Source organism: Vulpes lagopus, chromosome 7 (assembly GCF_018345385.1).
Source record: "Vulpes lagopus strain Blue_001 chromosome 7, ASM1834538v1, whole genome shotgun sequence".
Classification (NCBI taxonomy): Eukaryota; Metazoa; Chordata; class Mammalia; order Carnivora; family Canidae; genus Vulpes; species Vulpes lagopus.
The window spans coordinates 92,403,372-92,411,934 of NC_054830.1; positions in this window are offsets into that span (position 1 = coordinate 92,403,372).

Consider the following 8,563-nt stretch of genomic DNA (forward strand, 5'->3'; position numbering starts at 1 on the left):
ATATGAGAGATATGAAGATGAAAGACACAATCAGAGCCTTGAAAAGCCAGCTCATCCTGGAAGTCAGGACTAGAGGTACTTTTTCTTTTTAGAAGTATAGACTTTCAGAACTAGAAAAGGTCTCAGAAGCAGCCAATCCGTGACAAAGTTTTCACTGCCAAATGCTAAAATGAAAAACAGGTAAATAAATACGAACAATGTATTGAGTTTTCATAAAAATAAATTCAATGTAAAGAATCACTTTTTCTGAAATTATGCTTTGGTGGTGGTAGTGGTGGTGTTAAAAATGTTCTATCTTGTATGAAATAATAATTAATAGATTACAGTTGTTGGGAATTTGGGGTGTTTTTTTAAATGATCATAAAGTCCTATGTTGTTTCTCAAAATTTTTTGATGTTTTACTGATTTTGTTTAACCCTGTTAATTTACAGAAAGGGAAACTAAGATTCCAGGGGAACAAAGTCCAGTCCTTTTCCTACTGCGTACCCACAGAAACAGCTCATTTTGTGTACAGGGCTAGACAATTTTTTTTAAGTGATAATAACAAGCTTAAAAAGAAATCAGGGTCAAGGTTAGACAACAAAGATTAGAACAGGTTCCGATAGGCCAGCTGTGTTGTTAGCCAGGAGGAAAAGGCTCCTGCCTGCTTAATTAATCAGATTAGCTAAGTAGATTGGTTTCCTTCTGAGCTGAGAGCAAAGAATGAGGCCTGAGGGAATACAGCTACTATATGCAGCTACATTTTGATTGAGGTAAGACCTAGGAAGGTCTGCTTGATTGAGTAGAACACACCCACGACTGATAGGGATTTTTGGAGCCCTACACAAATGTTTCACAGAGAGTCAGCCTGGGGAGATTTTTTTGAGAAAGGGCAGGGAGAGGGAGGACCCTCATGGGAGCAACGGGAGGAGAATCAACTTCTTTCACGTAATGGCAGAGGTTGATCTAGATTTAATACCAAAAGACCCAGGACAGATGGAATTTTCAATTGAAGGATTAAAACAGGCTTCAAATCTGTATATTATTTTCTGGATCAGCTTAGAATGTATATGCAAATGAACTCTTTGCCTTTTAAATATTCAAGACAAACCACTGTCTTTAAGAGGTAAGCAGGCAGACAGCGTTTCTCTGTTAACCTTCGGGTATTTTTTCCCCTGAAGTAGTTAGGCAGTTAGTTCTCTATTGTACCAGACCCTTTAGATAAGTACACTTTTTGAAGTCAGCAGAGAAGGGCCTATTGACTTTAACAACAACAAAAGAAAGAGAGTAAGAAAAATGTGTCCACTCCCAAATCATTAACTGAACTGAAAAGAATATGCTAACAAAGAAAGACACTATAGTCCGAATCCTGTACTGTAAGGGAAGGTCACGGCACCCACAGCATCAGGAGAGGCACAAAGCCTTGAACTCAGGCCCAAGCATGCTGGGCCAGCTTAACACACCCACGCATTCATCAGCAGGCACGAGACTGGGAGGAGAAATTCAGAACGGGAGTCACACAGCTCCGCTGTCGACACATCTACAGAAAGTAATCTTATTAGATTTTTAAAAAGGTTTTATTTATTTATTTGAGAGAGAGGAAGATCACAGAGCGAGAGAGGGAGAAGCAGACTCCCTGCTGAGGAGAGAGCCTGATGCAGGACTCAATCCCAGGACCAGGAGATCATAACCTGAGCCAAAGACAAATGCTTAACCAACTGAGCCACCCAGGTGGCTTTCAGCCCTGAAAGTAATCGTATTAGATTTAATTAGATGTGAGTATATGGCTCCAATGGCTTCCTATTTCTTTCAGGGTAGAAGACAAAGTCCTTACAAAGGTCAACAAGCCCGTGTATGATTTGCCTCTCCTGCACCATGTACTTCCATATATACACATCCACACAAAACCAGTTCTGTCTTTGACCTTGCTTCCACACTTTTCCCCAACTTGATTTATTCCAATTACCTTGCCGCCTTGCTGCTGCAGGATCGTGACACTTCTACGTACCTTCCAGACTCATTCCCTTGTCAAGAAGTTACCTTCTGGATAAGGCCCACTCTATCAGCCTGGGTCCCAGCAAGAAATAGCACAATCAAATTAGGAAAATTGAAGAGACTTCAATAAGGGTCTCTAAACAAAGGTGTAGTCACAAAATAATGAGATAACAAAGGAGGCTTAGTAAACGGGAGCCCCCCAAACCACCCCTGAGCCTCAAAGAGAAAGGGAAGCACCAAAGAAACAAACAATCCAATCATGAAATGGGCAAAAGACATGAAGAGAAATCTCACAGAGGAAGACATAGACATGGCCAACATGCATATGAGAAAATGCTCCGCATCACTTGCCACCAGGGAAATACAAATCAAAACCACAATGAGATACCACCTCACACCAGTGAGAATGGGGAACATTAACAAGGCAGGAAAACCACAAATGTTGGAGAGGATGCGGAGAAAAGGGAACCCTCTTACACTGTTGGTGGGAATGTGAACTGGTGCAGCCACTCTGGAAAACTGTGTGGAGGTTCCTCAAAGAGTTAAAAATAGACCTGCCCTACGACCCAGCAATTGCACTGTTGGGGATTTACCCCAAAGATACAGATGCAATGAAATGCCGGGACACCTGCACCCCGATGTTTCTAGCAGCACTGTCCACAATAGCCAAACTGTGGAAGGAGCCTCGGTGTCCATCGAAAGATGAATGGATAAAGAAGATGTGGTCTATGTATACAATGGAATATTACTCAGCCATTAGAAACGACAAATACCCACCATTTGCTTCAACGTGGATGGAACTGGAGGGTATTATGCTGAGTGAAATAAGTCAATCGGAGGACAAACAGTGTATGTTCTCATTCATTTGGGGAATATAAATAATAGTGAAAGGGAATAGAAGGGAAGGGAGAAGAAATGTGTGGGAAATATCAGAAAGGGAGACAACATAAAGACTCCTAACTCTGGGAAACGAACTAGGGGTGATGGAAGGGGAAGAGGGCAGGGGGTGGGGGTGAATGGGTGACGGGCACTGAGGGGGGCACTTGACGGGATGAGCACTGGGTGTTATTCTGTATGTTGGTAAATTGAACACCAATAAAAAATAAATTTATTATTAAAAAAAAAAAAGAGCAAGGGAAGGAGGAGTTAACAAACATGGAGAAGGCTGTGTATATAGGAACTACCTGACAGGAACTGGGACCATTGGTCAAGAAACACAACCAGTCTGCAGTGACCCAAAAGAGAGAGAGCTCAGGAATTCATACCTTAATTTCTGTCATTCTCATTTCTCCCTCTAGATCTTCTGAAGCAAAGGAAGCTCATGCAGCTCATACACATCAGCCTTCTGGGGAACAGTGAAGGGGCAAAAAGAAGATACCCCACATATTTACTTTGATTACCTGTAAAAGCTTCAGCTGCAAAACAAACCACCCCAGAACGTAGTGACTTAAAATCACAAACATTTAATTCTTCTCAAAATCGTGTAGGTTGCTAAAGCAGTTCTGATATAGGCTGGCTTTGCTGGTCCCTGCTGAAACTACTTATAAGTCTGCAGTCAGATGGCAGCGTGGTTGGTCTAGGATGGCCTCATTCACATGCTTGGGTGTTTGTTCAGTGTCAGCTGGGACATAGGGATGATGTGACCATGTATCTCTACTGACTATACCCAATCACTTTTCTTACTTGTAAGACACTGTTAGAATAGGCTGTTAGTTAAGTTCTAACAGGATACTTAGAGGCCCACAGTGAAGTCATAGCCAGCTACTGGAAAAGTCAGATGAACCCAGATTAAGCTTAGACAGGCCCAAGATGGCTAACAAAGTAGGCCAGAAACCCAACCAAACAAAGAAGAAAAGGCACAAAACCCTCCTTCCAAGAAATCCCCACCCCAAGTATTTAATATTCCACCCCTTTGTTAACAACTGTCAATAAAAGAAAGCCAAACCTCAGGGCACACAGCACAAGTTCGCCTGTACTCAGGCTATCTGGGCTCACATGTACACTGGGCTCACACGCTCACTTCTGTTCCCCATTCTCTCTCTCTCACCCACCCAGTTTCCTATTGCCTGAGTATATTTTTGCTGTAATAAACTTTCTCACTTGTATCACTTGTCCACTGTGTTGTGGGTCCTTGAATTATTTCTTGTGATGGGACGAAGAATCTTTGGTAACATCTTTGGGACGAGCTCCGTCAAGGCCTCCGGGCTCAGTGTCTCCCCAATTCACCTGGTAACACTATCGAATCCTTGCTAATTCTCATGTTAAAACAATCCCAATTTTTATTTGATTCAGTAAAGTTCCCAGCCCCAGGGGATGGAACATGATTGATCTATAGCAAAGGTCAACACATTTTTTCTGTAATGAGCCAGAAAGTAAATAGTTTAGGTTTGTGAGACAAGAGGCAAAATTGAGGACATTATATAGAAATTTGAATAACAAAAAGAAAACAAGTCCCACAAATTTTTTATTGATGAAATCCAAAATACAGTAATTGAGTACAATCATTTCTAATATAGGTCTACTAATGAGAAGAACAGAATTCTTTGCTAGGGGATAATAGTTGATTTAGTTGGAGTTTAAAGTTAGTATTCTTTCGCCAAAATCAATTGCAAATGTTCATCTACTAAGTTTGATCCATGAGATTTTATGCACCTCATCTCTGAGAATATCTTTTCACACAGATTGCTATGGCCGAATACTTATATAAACCTATGAGAGTATGATTTTAATTGAGCATATTTATCACTTGGAAGTAATTTACAGGGATCCCTGGGTGGCACAGCGGTTTAGCGCCTGCCTTTGGCCCAGGGTGCGATCCTGGAGACCCTGGATCGAATCCCACGTCGGGCTCCCAGTGCATGGAGCCTGCTTCTCCCTCTGCCTGTATCTCTCTCTCTCTCTCTCTCTCTATGTGTGTGACTATCATAAATAAATAAAAATTTAAAAAAAAGGAAGTAATTTACAAAATCCTATTAGATTCTTCTCTTGATATTTGCCAATTGCCATGTTATTATATTGCAGATTAATCACTTCCAATTGAAGACCCTCAAATGCAAAGTTAAATGGCTTTTGAAATATGGAAAATTCCTTTCCACTTTCAGGGAGATCCAAAAATGCTATTGGAACTACAGTGTGAGCTTAGAGAGTATATCTTCTGCAAACTTTTGTGGGAATGGAGATTTGCTTTTTTAAAAGAAACTTAGAAGCACAGGAAGTATATTAAACAGCTTGACATCACTTGTGCTTCAAGCAACATTAATTGTTAAAATGTCTTACCACAGTATAACTTTTGCATATAAGCACTGTTTACCTTGTAATTTTATATTGAGAAGAAACATGATTGAGTCTACAGCTAAAGCTGATTTTTAAAGCCACTAGGTGTTTAATAAAAGTGATTGAAGGAAGTTCTCATTCCAAAAAATTTCAGGCTTGAGACGGGTTCAGAAACTGCAATAAAACTTTAACCACTGCTAAGCCATCAAACTTCTGTGGGTCTGGGCAAGTCAGGCTATTCAGCTTCCATCTTTGATAAAAGTTCACAGAACTGTGGATCACTAGGTCCACCAGACTATGTGAAGTTCACCAGGAAGACTACTGGTTCGAAGTAGAATAAATTCAAACACTTTCTGCAAATTACCCACAGAGGACCAGCACAATGACCAATTACAGGTCTTAAATGCTTGCATTTTCAGGACCTTTGGGTGGCTCGGTGGTTGGGCGGGCGCCTGCCTTTGGCTCAGGTCGTGATCCTGGGATCCAGGATCGAGCTCTGCATTGGGCTCCCTGTGAGGAGCCCACTTCTCTCTGCCTGTGTCTCTGCCTCTCTCTCGGTCTGTGTCTCATGAATAGATAAATAAATCTTAAAAAAAAAAAAAAAAAAAGTCTGCATTTTCACAAGCTGTATAAATTGTTCAACTAAGGCCTTTCTGCTCTACACATATTTTTTATCACCATTGATTGTAAGGCATCTTAACAGATTCCACTTCAGATTGTACTGAATTAAAGTATTTTCAATTCCTTTGAAAATCTACTCACCTATCATTGTTCCAGGCAAAAAAAAATTCATAGAGGTTGCTCCTTCAGCCACTTCCAACTCAGGACTGACTTCTTGAATCAACAACAACCAATCAGTATGGGGAACATCTGTCAACTCATCAAGAGCTAAGGAAAACCACTCCAAATCATTTACTTCATTTTTTAATTAGCTGTTGATGGTGTTGCCAGTGTCCTCAACTCTTAAAGCAACTGTTCTCACTGAAAGGCTAATGGTCTTAAACAAATGTATTTTTCTGCAGGAACATTTCTTTAGCTGCTGCAATCAAACATGATTTAATTAACTCACCCTCAGTAAACAACTTTCCTTGCTTGACTCACAAATGAACTACTCAGAAATTTACTTTGGTTGCAGCTTTAAAAAAAAATATATTTATTCATCAGAGACAGAGAAGCAGAAGCAGGCTTCCCAAGGGGAGCCTGAATGAGGGACTGGATCCCGGATTCCGGGATCATGACCTGATCCCAAGGCAAACACTTAACTGCTGAACCACCCAGGCATCCTGGTTACAGCTTTTTCATTCTTCTCTTTGTAAAGAAATTCTGCTGTGATGAGCTATTGCATCTTAAATCATCATATTTTTCTCATCATTGCTTTCCTGTGAGTTTGGAATATTGTGATGAGTCTGGGGCTGTTGGCGTTTATTATATTAAAACCTTTCAACCTAGGTAGAGTAGCACAATAAATACATACTTTGTCATCTACTTCAATAACAAAGTAATCCACACTCCATTGTGCCTGAAAAACATGATATGAAAGAGGAGTGATGTCACCAAAACGTCAATATAGGTAACCCCAGCTTCTGCTCCCTGACAAAAATCAACCATTAGCTACTCATTAACAAAAACGGTTCTGGAAGAGCTATAGAGTCCACTTAAGAAATGTCAGCAACACAGCAAAACAAAAAGCCCAACAATAATTGCACAAGAGAAGAGGGAAAACTGCTTCATCAAAGCTTAGTTTGCTTACATCATCCCATTCCTCAGCTGGTTTTGCTCAGGGCCAAGAGGAAATTTCCCAATTAGAAATAATTCCTACCGGGACACCTGGGTGGCTCAGTCGGTTAAACATCTGTCTTTGGCTCAGGTCATGATCCCAGGGTCCTCAGATGGAGCCCTACATCCATCCAGTTCTTTGCTCAGCAGGCAGTCTGCTTCAACCACTCCCACTGCTTGGGCTCTCTGGCTCTCTCTCTCAAATAAATACAATCTTTTTAAAAAGGAAGAAAAAAAATAAAAGAAAGAGTTCCCCTTATCAGGAAAGGAAGAGCAGGGTGAGCAATGAGCTTTCTCAGCCTTTTGGGAGAGGACATAAATATTCCACCTCATTTTCATTCAACCCAGACCAGCAAAGCAGAAACACATAGAGAAAACCAGAGGCAGAGACATAGACAGAGAGAGAAGCAGGCTCCGGGGAGCCTGATGTGGGACTTGATCCCAGGACCCTGGGATCACACCTTGAGCTGAAGGCAGAGGCTCAACCACAGAGCCACCCAGGCGTCCCAAGAGGGAAGTTTCTAGTAAATGTCTACATTAAGAAAAAATAAAGGCGGTGCCTGGCTGGCTCAGTTGGGAGAACATGCAACCCTTGATCTCGGGGCTTTGAGCTGGAGCCCCATGTTGGGTGTAGAGATAACTTAAAAATGAAATCTGAAAACAAAAAAAGAGAAAGAAAGAAAGAAAAAAGAAAGATACCAGATAAACAACCTAACTTTAAACCTCAAGGAACTAGAAAAAAATGAGCTAAGCCCAAAATTAGCAGAAGGAAGAAAATAAAGATCAGAGCAGGAATTTAAAAAAGAAGAGGCACCTGTGTGGCTCAGGGTGCGATCCCAGGGACCTAGGACTGAGTCCTGCATCGGGTTCCCTGCAGAGAGTCTGCTTCTCCCTCTGCCTGTGTCTCTGCCTCTCTCTCTGTGTCTCTCATGAATAAATAAATAAAATCTTCAAAAATAAATAAATAATAAAAAAATTAAAAAGAAGAAAAGCAATGCAAAGATTGAGATTAAGAACTGATTTTTTTAAAAGATAAACAAAATTGACAAATCATTAGCTAGATTAGGAAAAGTAGAAAATTCAAATAAACAAAACCAGAAATAAAAGAGTAGATATTACAATAGATACCATAGAAATGCAAATGATTGTAAGAAACTACTATCAACAATTATACACCGACAAATTGGATAACCTAAAGAAATGAAAAATCATAAAACATACTATCTACAAGAATGAATCATGAAGAAATATAAAATCTGAACAGACCAGTAATAAGGAGATTGAATCAATTATGAAAAACTTCCCAAAAAGGAAAAGCCCAGGACCACTGGTTTCACTGATGAATTCTATGAAACATTCAAACTAAAATTAATGCCAATTTTTCTCCAACTCTTTCCAAAATTTAAAAGATGTGGAACACTAACAAATTCATTTTATGAGGACAGCATTACCCTCATAACAAAGTGAAATAGACACTATAGGGAAATAACAAAGTGAAACTTAGACCAATATCCCTAATGAATATAAATACAAAAATTCT